The 14,091-nt window shown below is 55.0% G+C and overlaps 1 long non-coding RNA gene across 1 annotated transcript in view; it reads left to right on the top strand.

The window, feature by feature from the left end:
* The window catches only part of LOC140425691 (uncharacterized), a 71,810-nt gene extending 64,183 nt beyond the window's left edge, over positions 1-7,627 (top strand). Inside the window, exon 3 of the long non-coding RNA XR_011947922.1 lies at positions 7,010-7,627. This is a non-coding gene — a long non-coding RNA (uncharacterized lncRNA). The remainder of the gene's footprint in view (positions 1-7,009) is intronic.
* The last annotated feature ends 6,464 nt before the right edge of the window (positions 7,628-14,091 follow it).

Below are 14,091 nucleotides of genomic sequence, written 5' to 3'. Positions count from 1 at the left end.
CCGCAGGAAACTACAAAAGGTTGTGAATGTAGCCCAGTCCATCACACAAACCGGCCTCCCATCCATCGACTCTGTCTCCAATTCCCGCTGCCTCGGAAAGGCAGCCAGCATAATAAGGACCCCACGCACCCCGGACATACTCTCTTCCACCTTCTTCCGTCAGGAAAAAGATACCAAAGTTTGAGGTCACGTACCAACCGACTCAAGAACAGCTTCTTCCCGACTGCCATCAGACTTTTGAATGGACCTACCTCGTATTAAGTTGATCTTTTCTCTACACCTTGCTATAACTATAACATTATATTCTGCAGTCTCCTTCCTTCCCTATGTACGGCATGCATAGTTTGTATAGCATGCAAGAAACAATACTTTCACTGTATACTAATACATGTGACAATGATAAATCAAATCAAATCAAATTCATTGGTGGTCCTCTTCCAGGATTCTATAGACTGTGGAACCGTTCCTGCAGATTGGATGGTGTGGTAGTATGTATTAGGGGTCATGTGGGACTGGAAGCCCTAATGTCATTGGCTGACAGATCCCGGGTCCTGGTTGGCCGTTGACCTCTAGCTCCGCCCTGAAGGCGGAGTATAAGAAGCCGGAGTCCTCCCCCGCAGGCCATTCTACTATCGAGCTGCGGGGGAAACAGACACGCTTAATAAAGCCTCATCGACTTCACTCTATTCGTCTCACGGAGTCTTTGTGCGCTACAATTTATTAAGCGTGCCTAAAAAGGACTATGGAGCTCAGGATCATCCCGGAATGCCTGAGGATCAGCCCTCACGCAGTGAACGTGGCAGCAGCCTTCAAGCACTGGCAGACTTGTTTCGAGGCCTACCTCAGAACGGCCACCGGCCGGGTCACAGAAGACCAAAAACTACAGGTCCTGCACTCGAGGTTAAGCACGGAGATTTTCTCCCTCATCGAAGACGCGGAGGATTTCCAGACGGCGTTCGCAGCACTGAAAAGTCTCTATGTCCGCCCAGTTAACCAAATCTACGCTCGCTACCAGCTCGCGACGAGACGGCAAAGTCCCGGAGAATCGATGGATGAATTCTACGCCGCGCTGCTGATTTTGGGAAGAGCCTGCAGCTGCCCTTCGGTGAACGCAAATGAACACACGGACATGTTAATGCGCGATGCTTTTGTGGCAGGTATGAATTCCTCCCAAATCCGCCAAAGACTTCTAGAAAAAGAGTCGCTAGGACTCTCAGAGGCACGGGCCCTAGCAGCCTCCCTAGACGTGGCCGCGCGTAATACCCGCGCCTACGGCCCCGACCGTGCGGCAGCCCATTGGGCTCCGTACGTACCCGTCGCGACAACCCCACCGCCCCCCCCCCGGACACCCCACAGGCTTGCGCGGTCCAAACGCCAAGTCGCACCGGGGGCGCCCGCTGCTATTTCTGCGGCCAGGCGAAACACCCCCGGCAGCGCTGCCCGGCCCGCGCAGCAATCTTCAAGAGCTGCGGGAAAAAGGGCCATTTCGCGGTTGTGTGCCGGTCCCGCGAGGTCGCCGCTGTCCCGGGAGAACAGGGAGCCCTGCACGCCGCTTACGCTCCCCAACCCCCCCAGCGCCCCACGTACGACCCACAGGCGCAGCCACTCTGGGTCCCGACCACCGCGGTCCCGGGAGAACAGGGAGCCCTGCACGCCGCTTACGCTCCCCAACCCCCCCCGTCCCCGTCCCCACGTATGACCCGCCGGCGCTACCAATTTGGGTCCCGACCACCGCTGTCCCCAGTGATGAGGGAGCCCCGCGCGGTCCTAACGCTCACCAACCCCCCCAGCGCCCCATGTGCGACCCGCAGACGCCGCCATTTTGGGTCCCGGCCACCACGAGGGGAGGAAGGGCGCCGCCATCTTGGACCACCCCAGACCTGTACGACGCATGGGGGCGGCCATTTTGTCCACCCCCGCCACCATCTTGTGACCCCCCAGCCATGTGCGATGTATGGGGGCAGCCATTTTGTTCATCCCCGACGCTATCTTGGACGGCAACAACGGACCCCAGTGTCGACGGCTCCACGAGGTTCGAGGAAGACGCTCCACTACTACACCACGTCTCGCTTCAATAACGCTCGATCAAGCTCGGCCCCGGACACTCCAGACGACGACGACAACGGTGCTAATAAACGGGCACGAGACACCATGCCTAGTCGACTCCGGGAGCACGGAGAGCTTTATCCACCCTGACACGGTAAGACGCTGTTCCTTGACCACCTATCCCAGCGCACAAAAGATTTCCCTAGCTGCAGGATCCCACTCCGTACAGATCAAAGGTTTCTGCATAGTTACCCTAACGGTGCAGGGGAGGGAGTTCAAAAACTACAAACTACACGTCCTTCCCCAACTCTGCGCCCCCACACTACTGGGATTAGATTTCCAGTGCAATCTACAGAGCCTTACGTTCAAATTCGGCGGCCCAATACCCCCACTCACTATCTGCGGCCTCGCAACCCTCAAGGTGCAACCCCCGTCCTTGTTTGCGAACCTTACCCCGGATTGCAAACCCGTCGCCACTAGGAGCAGACGGTACAGCGCCCAGAACCGGACCTTCATTCGGTCCGAAGTCCAGCGGCTACTAAAGGAAGGCATAATCCAGGCCAGCAATAGTCCCTGGAGAGCACAGGTGGTAGTAGTGAAGACAGGGGAGAAACAAAGGATGGTCATAGACTATAGCCAGACCATCAACCGGTACACACAACTAGACGCGTACCCTCTCCCCCGCATATCCGACATGGTCAATCGGATTGCCCAATATAAAGTCTTCTCCACCGTGGACCTCAAGTCCGCCTACCATCAGCTCCCCATCCGCCCAAGTGACCGCAAGTACACAGCCTTCGAGGCAGACGGGCGATTATACCATTTCCTAAGGGTCCCATTTGGCGTCACAAACGGGGTCTCGGTCTTCCAACGGGAGATGGACCGAATGGTTGATCAACATGGGTTGCGGGCCACGTTCCCGTATCTCGACAATGTAACCATCTGCGGCCACGACCAGCAGGACCACGACACCAACCTCCAAAAATTCCTCCAGACCGCCAAAGCCTTGAACCTCACATACAACGAGGACAAGTGCGTTTTTACCACCAACCGGCTAGCCATTCTGGGCTACGTAGTGCGCAATGGGATAATAGGCCCCGACCCCGAACGTATGCGCGCCCTCATGGAATTTCCCCTCCCGCACTGCTCAAAAGCCCTGAAACGCTGCCTGGGGTTTTTTTCATACTACGCCCAGTGGGTCCCCCAGTACGCAGACAAGGCCCGCCCCCTAATACAGACCACGACCTTCCCTCTGTCGACAGAGGCTTGCCAGGCCTTCAGCCGCATCAAAGCGGATATCGCAAAGGCCACGATGCGCGCCATCGACGAGTCCCTCCCCTTCCAGGTCGAGAGCGACGCCTCCGATGTAGCTCTAGCGGCCACCCTTAACCAAGCGGGCAGACCCGTGGCCTTTTTCTCCCGAACCCTCCACGCTTCAGAAATCCGCCACTCCTCAGTGGAAAAGGAAGCCCAAGCCATAGTGGAAGCTGTGCGACATTGGAGGCATTACCTGGCCGGCAGGAGATTCACTCTCCTCACCGATCAACGGTCGGTAGCCTTCATGTTCGATAATGCACAGCGGGGCAAAATCAAAAACGACAAGATCTTAAGGTGGAGGATCGAACTCTCCACCTTCAACTACGAGATCTTGTATCGTCCCGGAAAGCTGAACGAGCCGTCCGATGCCCTATCCCGTGGCACATGTGCCAACGCACAAATTAACCGCCTCCAAATCCTCCACGAGTACCTCTGCCACACGGGGGTCACTCGGTTTTTCCACTTTATCAAGTCCCGCAACCTCCCATACTCTTTAGAGGAGGTCCGTACAGTCACAAGGGACTGCCACATCTGCGCAGAATGCAAACCGCATTTTTTCAGGCCGGATGGTGCGCACCTGATTAAGGCTTCCCGCCCCTTTGAACGCCTTAGTCTGGATTTCAAAGGGCCCCCCCCCTCCACCGACCGCAACACATACTTCCGTAATGTGGTGGACGAATACTCCCGCTTCCCATTCGCCATCCCCTGCTCTGACATGACCGCGGCCACAGTCATTAAAGCCTTGAACACCATCTTCACACTGTTCGGTTGCCCCGCATACGTCCACAGCGACAGGGGGTCCTCCATCATGAGTGACGAGCTGCGCCAGTTCCTGCTCAGCAAGGGCATAGCCTCAAGCAGGACGACCAGCTACAACCCCCGGGGGAACGGGCAAGTAGAGAGGGAGAACGGCACGGTCTGTAAGACCGTCCTACTGGCCCTACGGTCTCGGGACCTCCCAGTCTCACGGTGGCAGGAGGTCCTCCCGGACGCTCTCCACTCCATTCGGTCGCTATTGTGTACGAGCACTAATCAAACGCCTCATGAGCGTCTCCTTGTCTTCCCTAGCAAGTCCTCCTCTGGAACGTCACTGCCGACCTGGCTGGCGGCCCCAGGACCCATCTTGCTCCGAAAACATGTGCGGGCACACAAGGCGGACCCGTTGGTCGAAAGGGTTCACCTCCTCCACGCGAACCCGCAGTACGCTTACGTGGAGTACCCCGACGGCCGACAGGACACGGTCTCCCTGCGGGATCTGGCGCCCGCCGACAACACACACCCCCCACCGACACCATTCACCCAACACCCCCCCCTTCCTGCCACCGCCGCACCCCGCGACCGCCCCCTTCCCAGAAGGATCGGTTCCCCTCCCCTCAGGCCCGACCAAGAATAAAGCCCGAGCTGAAACCGTAAGGCCCCCGGAGACGACAACACCGGAACAAGCACCACCACCACCACCGGGGCCGAGGCGATCGACACGGACGACCAGACCGCCCGACCGACTCGTGGCGTCGATCTAAATCAATATATGGACTTTTCACAAGAACATTTTGCTTTTCTCCCGATACCTTCTGTAAATAGTTGAAACAGGACAAAATTATACATACTGTATTGCCATATGAATGTTTTCCTCCCAGGACCAGCCCTGTAAACCCTTACCACCATACGAAGCATCACCCCGCCGGGTTCATTTTTGACAAGGGGTGAATGTGGTAGTATGTATTAGGGGTCATGTGGGACTGGATGCCCTAATGTCATTGGCTGACAGATCCCGGGTCCTGGTTGGCCGTTGACCTCTAGCTCCGCCCTGAAGGCGGAGTATAAGAAGCCGGAGTCCTCCCCCGCAGGCCATTCTACTATCGAGCTGCGGGGGAACAGACACGCTTAATAAAGCCTCATCGACTTCACTCTATTCGTCTCACGGAGTCTTTGTGCGCTACAGAGGGAAGCTAATGTAACTCCATTATTTGAAAAGGAAGCTTCCACATGTTCTGGTCGTGCCCGGCACTGGATGGGTTCTTGAGGGGTTTCGCGAGGACTATGTCCAAGGTGGTGAAAGTCCAGGTCAAGCCGAGTTGGGGGGGTGGCACTATTTGGGGTAACGGACGAGCCGGGAGTGCAGGAGACGAGAGAGGCCGGTATCCTGGCCTTTGCGTCCCTGGTAGCCCGGCGGAGGATCTTGCTATTATGGAAGGACGCGAAGCCCCCCAGCGTGGAGGCCTGGCTAAATGACATGGCAGGGTTCATTAAGCTGGAGAGGATACAGTTTCCCTCACGAGGGTCTGTGCAGGGGTTCTTCAGGCGGTGGCAACCGTTCCTAGACTATCTCGTGGAGCACTAGGAGGAGGTCAGCAGCAACCCAGGGGGGGAGGGGAGGGGGGTGTCTCTTTCGGGGGGGTATTTGGGCGGGTGAGGGGGGGTTTCCACAAGGGTACTTTGGAATGTTATATGGGGGGTTAATATATGCGGGAGAAACCCAATGTATAAGTAGTTTATTATTTTTAATTGTGGGGTTTGTGTTCTTTCTTCTTTTCGTTATGGGGGAGGGTTTGTTTGTTAAAAACTTTGTTGGAAAAATTTGAATAAACATTTTTTTAAAAATAAATAAAAAGGAAGCTTGAGAGAAAAGAAAGAATTGTAGACCAGTCAGCCTGACGTCGATAGCGGGGAAAATTCTAGAATCCATTGTACAAAATATAATAGCAGAGCAGGATCGGACAGACTCAGTGTGGATTGATGAAGGGGAAACCATGCTTGACAAATCTATTGGAATTCGTTGAGGCTGTAACTAGTAGGGTTATTATGGGATGGAGGGGGAGAGGCAGTGGATGTGGTTGATTTGGATTTTCAGAAGGGTTTTGACAAAGTCCCACATCACAGATTAACGTGTAAAATTAAAGCGTATGGGATTGGGGGAAGTGTATTGAGATGGATAGAAGACTGGTTGGCAGACAGGAAATAAAGGGTATGAATAAATGAGTCTTTTTCCAAATGGCAGGCAGTGACTAGTGGGTATCGCAAGGATCAATTCTGAGACCCCCAGCTATTCACTGTGGGCACGATTTAACGGGATAGAAACGAGTCCCGTTTCGGACATGTTTAGCGGGGTGTTTCTTGGCGCCTGCAGCACTGAGGAAGACCCCGCTATTTAACGGCACTTTGCCTTATTTGGCCTCAGTGGGGGACACCCTGCCGAGGCTGCATTTGCATCATTTCCTGCACTGGTGCAGGACGACGACTCGCAGATAGGGGAGCCATTTTCAAATCACGCCCCAATCTTTCGATCTTAAGAGCAAGGTGGCCCCGAGCCCGATCTTGGCACAGGCAACCTGGTACCTGGGCACGTTGGCTCTGCCAGCCTGTCACCCGGGCAGTTCCCCCGCCAGCCTGGCACTCTGGCAGGTTAGCTCAGTGGGCTGGACAGCTGGTTTGTGATGCAGAGCGAGGCCAGCAGCGTGGGTTCAATTCCCGTACCAGCTGAGATCACCCATCAAGGCCCCGCCTTCTCTACCTTGCCCCTCGCCTGAGGTGTGGTGACCTTCAGGTTAAATCACCACCAGTCAGCTCCCCCCTCAAAGGGGAAAGCAGCCTATGGTCATCTGGGACTATGGTGACTTTACCTTTACCTTACCTTTATCACTTGCAGGTGTCTCCAGGAAGAAAATAAACCAAGGGGAGGAAGAAGAGGAAGTGGACTTCTTTTCCAACCCCAGCCACAGCCCAGAAAGGTGTCAGGAGGTATGTTTCCTGTCGACTTCTGCACCCTCCATCAGCTCAGCTACACACACCTCGGTGGGTTTTAATGCTGGTCCAGGAGGTGTCACAATCTGGCGGTCCCTTCACAGCTAGATGTCCGCCGCCGGAGGGTGAAAATTCAGCGTTTGCACATTCCCCCCCCCCCCCGTGTCTGCTTGGGTCTCATCCCCACAACCCAAAGATATGCAGGGTAGGTGGATTGGCCACGCTAAATTGCCTCTTAATTGGAAAAAATAATTAGGTACTCTACATTTAAATTTTTATTTTTTAAAGATTAAGTAAGTGGGTAAAAGTTGGCAAGTAGAGCAGGTGGATACAGTGGTTCAGAGGTATATGGTATACTTGCCTTTATTAGCCAAGGGCATGAAAAAGATTCGCAAGTAAAGTTATAGAAAATCCAAAGATGTTTTACCAATTTATTAATTGTGAAAGATTAGTTCGGGAAAAAGGGGGACCTATCAGAGGTGAAGAAGGGAACCTATGTGTAGATGCAGAGATGGAGGCGGCACAGTAGCATAGTGGTTCGCACTGTTGCTTCACAGTGCCAGGGTCCCAGGTTCGATTCCCGGCTTGGGTCACTGTCTGTGCGGAGTCTGCACGTCCTCCCCGTGTCTGCGTGGGTTTCCTCCGGGTGCTCCGGTTTCCTCCTACAAGTCCCGAAAGACGTGCTGTTAGGTGAATTGGACATTCTGAATTCTCCCTCTGTGTACCCGAACAGGCACCGGAGTGTGGCGACGAGGGGATTTTCACAGTAACTTCATTGCAGCGTTAACGTAAGCCCACTTGTGACAACAAAGATTATTATTATAGAGGCTGTTGGAAGGGTTTTAAATGAATATTTTGTCTCCGTGTTTACAAAGGAAATGGATGGTGCAGATACAGTAGTTCAGGAGGAACGCTGTGAAATATTAACATAAGAACATAAGAACTAGGAGGAGTTGTAGGCCATCTGGCCCCTCGAGCCTGCTCCGCCATTCAATGAGATCATGGCTGATCTTTGTGGACTCAGCTCCACTTTCCGGCCCGAACACCATAACCCTTCGAGGCAATGTCCAAGGTGGTGGGGGTGAGGGTGGAGCCATGTCCGAAAGTGGCGGTCTTTGGGGTATCAGACCAGCCAGATCTATTCTGGGGGAGGAGGGCGGACGCCCTTGCCTTTGCCTCCCTGATCGCCCGCCGTAGAATCCTGTTCGGCTGGCGGTCAGCAGCACCACCCAAAGCTGCAGACTGGCTGTCCGACCTCTCGGAATCTCTCCAAATGGAGAAAATCAAATTCGCCATCCGAGGGTCAGACGGCGGCTTCCACAGAACGTGGGAGCCATTCACCCAATTGTTCCGGGACCTGTTTGTGGCCAACGAACAAGCAGAAGAATAGCCAGGTAGCCAAGAAACAGGGGAGAGTAGCCAAAGCATGAGAGGGAGGGATAGACCGGGGAGGGGGACGCACAGCTAAACCTAAGAGAAAAGAAAGGCAAACCACAGGAGAAGGGGAGGGGTGAAGGGGGAAGAAGGGGGGGGGGGGAGGGGGAGAGGAGACGGGGAACAATAGAGGGGAGCAAGAGAGGGGGGAGGGAGGCAGGGGAATGATAGCCGGAAGGAGGGCACGGGAAACGATAACAAACTTGGCAAAGTCAGGGACAGAGAACAAGGAGAATGCAGGCGAAAGACGGGTGAACGGCTGAAGCGGAGGTGAGAGCGAGACGACAACGGCAGCGGAATCCGTCCGGGAGAAGCAAGTGACAACACCAACACCAGACCCACTCGAGGATTGCACTCTCTGTGTTGGACATAACCAATGTAATTGTTTCTCCGGCACCTAAATGTATATCTACCGCCCCCCCCCACAAACAGGTGCCTACTTATGTGTTAAAAATAATATTGCTAACTGTACAGAATTGCTGTTGTTGAGCTAGTGCACAATATCGTACCAGTTTGTTTGCTTTTTCTTTCGTTTTCTTCTCTTCTATGTAGATAAATTTTATTCTGTGTCCATAACTGTAAATATACTTTGTTCAAAAACCCAATTAAAAACATTTATAAAAAATAACAGTTCTGGGGAGTACACAATAAATGAGAATATACTAAGAGGCGTCGATGAAGTGAGAGATCTTGGTGTACAAGTACACAGGTCCCTAAAGGCAGCAGTTCAAGTAGGCAAAGTGGTTAGCACTGTTGCTTCACAGCGCCAGGGACCCAGGTTCGATTCCCGGCTTGGGTCTCTGTCCGTGCGGAGTCGGCACGTTCTCCCCGTGGCTGCGTGGGTTTCCTCCGGGTGCTCCGGTTTCCTCCCACAAGTCCAGAAAGACGTGCTTGTTAGGTGAATCGGACATTCTGAATTCTCCCTCAGTGTACCCGAACAGGCGCCGGAGTGTGGCGACGAAGGGATTTTCACAGTAACGTCATTGCAGTGTTAATGTAAGCCTACTTGTGACACTAATAAAGATTATTATTATCAATGTTGTAAAGACGCCATATGGAAGCTGTCCTTCAATGGCAGGGGTATAGAATATAAAAGTAAGGATATAATGTTGGAATTGTCTAAAACACTGGAGAGGCCACAACTGGAGTATTGTGCGCAGTTCTGGTCACCACATTACAGGAAGGACGTTATTGCCCTGGAGACAGTGCAGAGGAGGTTTACAAGAAAGTTGGCAGGGCTGGAAAATTGCAGCTACGAGGAGAGATTGGAGAGGTTGGGGTTATTTTCCTTGGAATAAAGAAGGCTGAGGGGTGACTTGATTGAGGTGTACAGAATTGTGAGTGGGGGGAGGACTTCCGGTGGCGGCTATGGAGTGAATGGTCGCACGTTTGGTGGCTCCCGGCTCGAGGTGGATTTTTCGGTCCTTCCCCCACCCACCTGGAAGGTAATACTGCTCTGGTGAGGATGGAGGATGGAGTACGGATCAGCGGACGAGAAGTGCCGGGAGAAAGAGAGAGCAGCTGGAACAGGAAGGTTTTTGTGGTGCGCCATAGGTGAAGATGGCGGACGGCAAGGGGACAGCGCTGCCTACCCAGTGACCGGCGGAGCAGCTGGTGGAGTTTTCGGACAACAAGTTCTGGCAGCGGAGCCGCTCAGAGCTGCGATTGAATGAGGGGAGCAGAGGCTGGAGGCGCAGGCCCTGGCGATCCAGAAGGTGGAGCAGGAGAGGCAGTTGACCCGCTTGAGGCAGAAGAGGCGAAGAGAGAAATTGGAGGACCTCGGGAACCGCTCCAGGAGGCAGAATCTGAGGATTGTTGGCGTGCCTGAGGCCATGGAGGGACCGGAGGCCGCCAAGTGTGTGATGAGCATGCTGGAGAGGTTGTTGGGGCAGGGGCCTTCGTCCAGTCCCTCAAGGTGGATCAGGCACACAGGAGGAGGCCGCAGGTGGAGGGAGCCACTCAGGGCGGTGGTGGTGAGGCTGCATCGAGTTTTGGACAAGGAAACAATTCTGAGATGGGCGAGGCAAAGCAGGAAATGCACCTGGAAAGGGAATGAGCTGCGGGTCTACCAGGACCTGGGTGTGGAGCTGGCGAAGCAGCGGGCTGGGTTCAACTGGGTAAAGGATGCCCTCTTTAAGAATTGAGTGAAGTTTGGGGTTTTATTCCCTGCCCGCTTGTGGGTGACACACCAGAAGAGGAGTTTTATTTTGACTTGTCGGAGGAGGCGATGGACTTTATGAGGGACCATGGACTGGGAAGAGTGTGAGGACATGGAAATTTGGAGAGGAGCTTGGTGTCCATTGTAAAGTGCATGGGTTGGGACATTTGGGTTGGGCTTTGACAGGGGAGCAATGATGCTGAGTGTTCCTTTTGTTCTCTTTGTTGGGAGGGTTGGGTGGACTGGAGAAGTGAGGGAAAGACAGTGGCCTTGGGCGGGGGCCACAATGCTAACTGGGGCGGGCTAGTTAACGGAGTGAAGTGGGGGGGGGGGGGTTGCCAGGAGGAAGGCATGGGGTGGGGGGGAGTCAGAATGGGGTTGTTTCTTTGTTTGAGGGTGCAGTTGGGGGGGGGAGGTTGCTGACATGGGTGTGTGGTGCGGCTGGGAAGGGGGAGACGGCGGCAGACATCTGAGGGAGGGCCTGGAGAGTCACATGACGCAGGCAGGGGGCTGGCTTAAAAGAGGGTCCGGCTGATTGGCAGGGTGGGGGCAGGGTGGGGGGGGCAAGGAGCCCCCTAATCAGGCTGGTCACGTGGAACGTGCGAGGGCTGAATGGGTCAGTTACACGGCTACGTGTGCTCACACATTTGAGGAGCCCGAAGGCGCTACACGATTCCCCTGTTGACCATGAGCTTGGTGCTGGACTTGAGGTCTCGATCTTCGAAAACTCTGTTCCCCAGACGTCCAAAGTCTGCGGTGGCACATTGGAGTCAACGTCGGATTTCATCGTCAATATCTGCTCGCACCGGGAGGAGGCTCCGGAGGTATGGGAAATGGTCCTATTGTCCAGGGGCTCACCGTGGATCTTGATGGTCGGGGGCACGGTTGTGTGGCATTGCTGGGCTGGTAGAGAACCCTTGTATTCCCAATGTTTAGTCTGAGGCCCATTCTCTCATGTGCCCCGGTGAATGCATCAATGATGGTTTGTAGCTCGGTCTCAGAGTGTGAACATGTAGGTGTCACCTGCGTACTGCAGCTCGATGAAGAAGTTAGGGTGGTCTTGATTTTGGTCTGAAGGCGTTGGAGATTGAATAGTTTCCCACTTGTCCTTTAGGTTAGTTCCACTTGGTAGAAACCTCCCTGGTGATGGGGTGGAGTGGTTCAGTAAAGAAGATGGAGAAGAGCGTTTGTGCAATAACACAGCCCTGTTTGACCCCAGTTTGCACCGGTATTGGGACTATAGTGGATCCGTTGGCGAGGGTCAGAGTCTGTGCGGAGTCTGCACGTTCTCCCCGTGTCTGCGTGGGTTTCCTTCTGGTGCTCCGGTTTCCTCCCACAGTCCAAATATGTGCAGGTTAGGTGGATTGGCCGTGATAAATTGCCCTTAGTGTCCAGAAAGGTTAGGTGAGGATTCTGGGTTGTGGGATAGGGAGGAGATGTGGGATAGGGTGGAGGTGTGGGATAGGGAGGAGGTGTGGGATAGGGAGGAGGTGTGGGATAGGGAGGAGGTGTGGGATAGGGTGGAGGTGTGGGGATAGGGAGGAGATGTGGGATAGGGTGGAGGTGTGGGATAGGGAGGAGGTGTGGGATAGGGAGGAGATGTGGGATAGGGTGGAGGTGTGGGATAGGGAGGAGGTGTGGGATAGGGAGGAGGTGTGGGATAGGGTGGAGGTGTGGGGAGAGGGAGGAGATGTGGGATAGGGTGGAGGTGGGGGATAGGGAGGAGGTGTGGGATAGGGAGGAGATGTGGGATAGGGAGGAGGTGTGGGATAGGGTGGAGGTGGGGGATAGGGTGGAGGTGTGGGATAGGGTGGAGGTGGGGGATAGGGTGGAGGTGGGGGATAGGGAGGAGGTGTGGGATAGGGCGGAGGTGGGGGATAGGGTGGAGGTGTGGGATAGGGTGGAGGTGGGGGATAGGGAGGAGGTGTGGGATAGGGCGGAGGTGGGGGATAGGGAGGAGGTGGGGGATAGGGTGGAGGTGGGGGATAGGGTGGAGGTGGGGGATAGGGTGGAGGTGGGGGATAGGGTGGAGGTAGGGGACAGGGAGGAGGTATGGGATAGGGTGGAGGTGGGGGATAGGGAGGAGGTGTGGGATAGGGTGGAGGTGTGGGATAGGGAGGAGGTGTGGGATAGGGAGGAGGTGGGGGATAGGGCGGAGGTGTGGGATAGGGCGGAGGTGTGGGATAGGGCGGAGGTGTGGGATAGGGCGGAGGTGGGGGATAGGGCGGAGGTGTGGGATAGGGCGGAGGTGTGGGATAGGGCGGAGGTGGGGGATAGGGGTGGAGGTGGGGGATAGGGAGGAGGTGTGGGATAGGGCGGAGGTGGGGGATAGGGTGGAGGTGGGGGATAGGGTGGAGGTGGGGGATAGGGAGGAGGTGTGGGATAGGGCGGAGGTGGGGGATAGGGAGGAGGTGGGGGATAGGGTGGAGGTGGGGGATAGGGTGGAGGTGGGGGATAGGGTGGAGGTGGGGGATAGGGTGGAGGTGGGGATAGGGTGGAGGTGGGGGATAGGGTGGAGGTAGGGGATAGGGAGGAGGTATGGGATAGGGTGGGAGGTGGGGGATAGGGAGGAGGTGGGGGATAGGGTGGAGGTGGGGGATAGGGAGGAGGTGGGGGATAGGGCGGAGGTGTGGGATAGGGCGGAGGTGTGGGATAGGGCGGAGGTGGGGGATAGGGTGGAGGTGGGGGATAGGGTGGAGGTGGGGGATAGGGTGGAGGTAGGGGATAGGGTGGAGGTGTGGGATAGGGTGGAGGTGTGGGATAGGGTGGGTTGGTCTTTCTGGTGTGGACTCGATGGGCCGAATGCCTCTTTGTGCGCTGTAAATTCTATGTCTATGACTATGTCTAAGATCAAAGAAGACAATGTACTCGGGTTAGTGCTGCTCCCTGCACTTTTGATGGATTTGTTGCGCGATGAAGATTGTGGTAGGGTGGCCCGTTTAAAGGGGTGGGTTCCAAAGACCACATGACTGGCTCAGGACCAATCGCGCGGGAGAGTGCGAGCCCTGGCCAATGGGTAGTTTGCGCTGGCTCTGGGAGGCGAAGTGTTGAGACCTGTTAGATTATGCTCTGTGTCTGGCACTTAACTGCCTTTGTCTTTCATCAATAAACCCCTTTGTTGACTACTGGAAGCTGCCAGGCTCTGTCTCGAGCCACCGCACAGGTCATACCCATTGCGCCTCTTGACGGGCGGATGCCACATTGAGACTCAGGGAGGAGCTCTTCAGCTCTGGGAGGAGGCACCGAGGCAGGATTCTTGTGATAACGTTTTTATAATAATAATAATCTTTATTATTGTCACAAGTAGACTCACATTAACACTGCAATGAAGTTACTGTGAAAATCCCCACATTCCGGCGCCTGTTTGGGTACACGGAGGGAGAATTCGGAATGTC

This window comes from Scyliorhinus torazame, chromosome 6 (genome assembly GCF_047496885.1).
Source record: "Scyliorhinus torazame isolate Kashiwa2021f chromosome 6, sScyTor2.1, whole genome shotgun sequence".
NCBI lineage: Eukaryota > Metazoa > Chordata > Chondrichthyes > Carcharhiniformes > Scyliorhinidae > Scyliorhinus > Scyliorhinus torazame.
The sequence above is the reverse complement of the archived record's forward strand: the minus strand, read 5'-3'. Positions and strand labels throughout refer to the sequence as shown.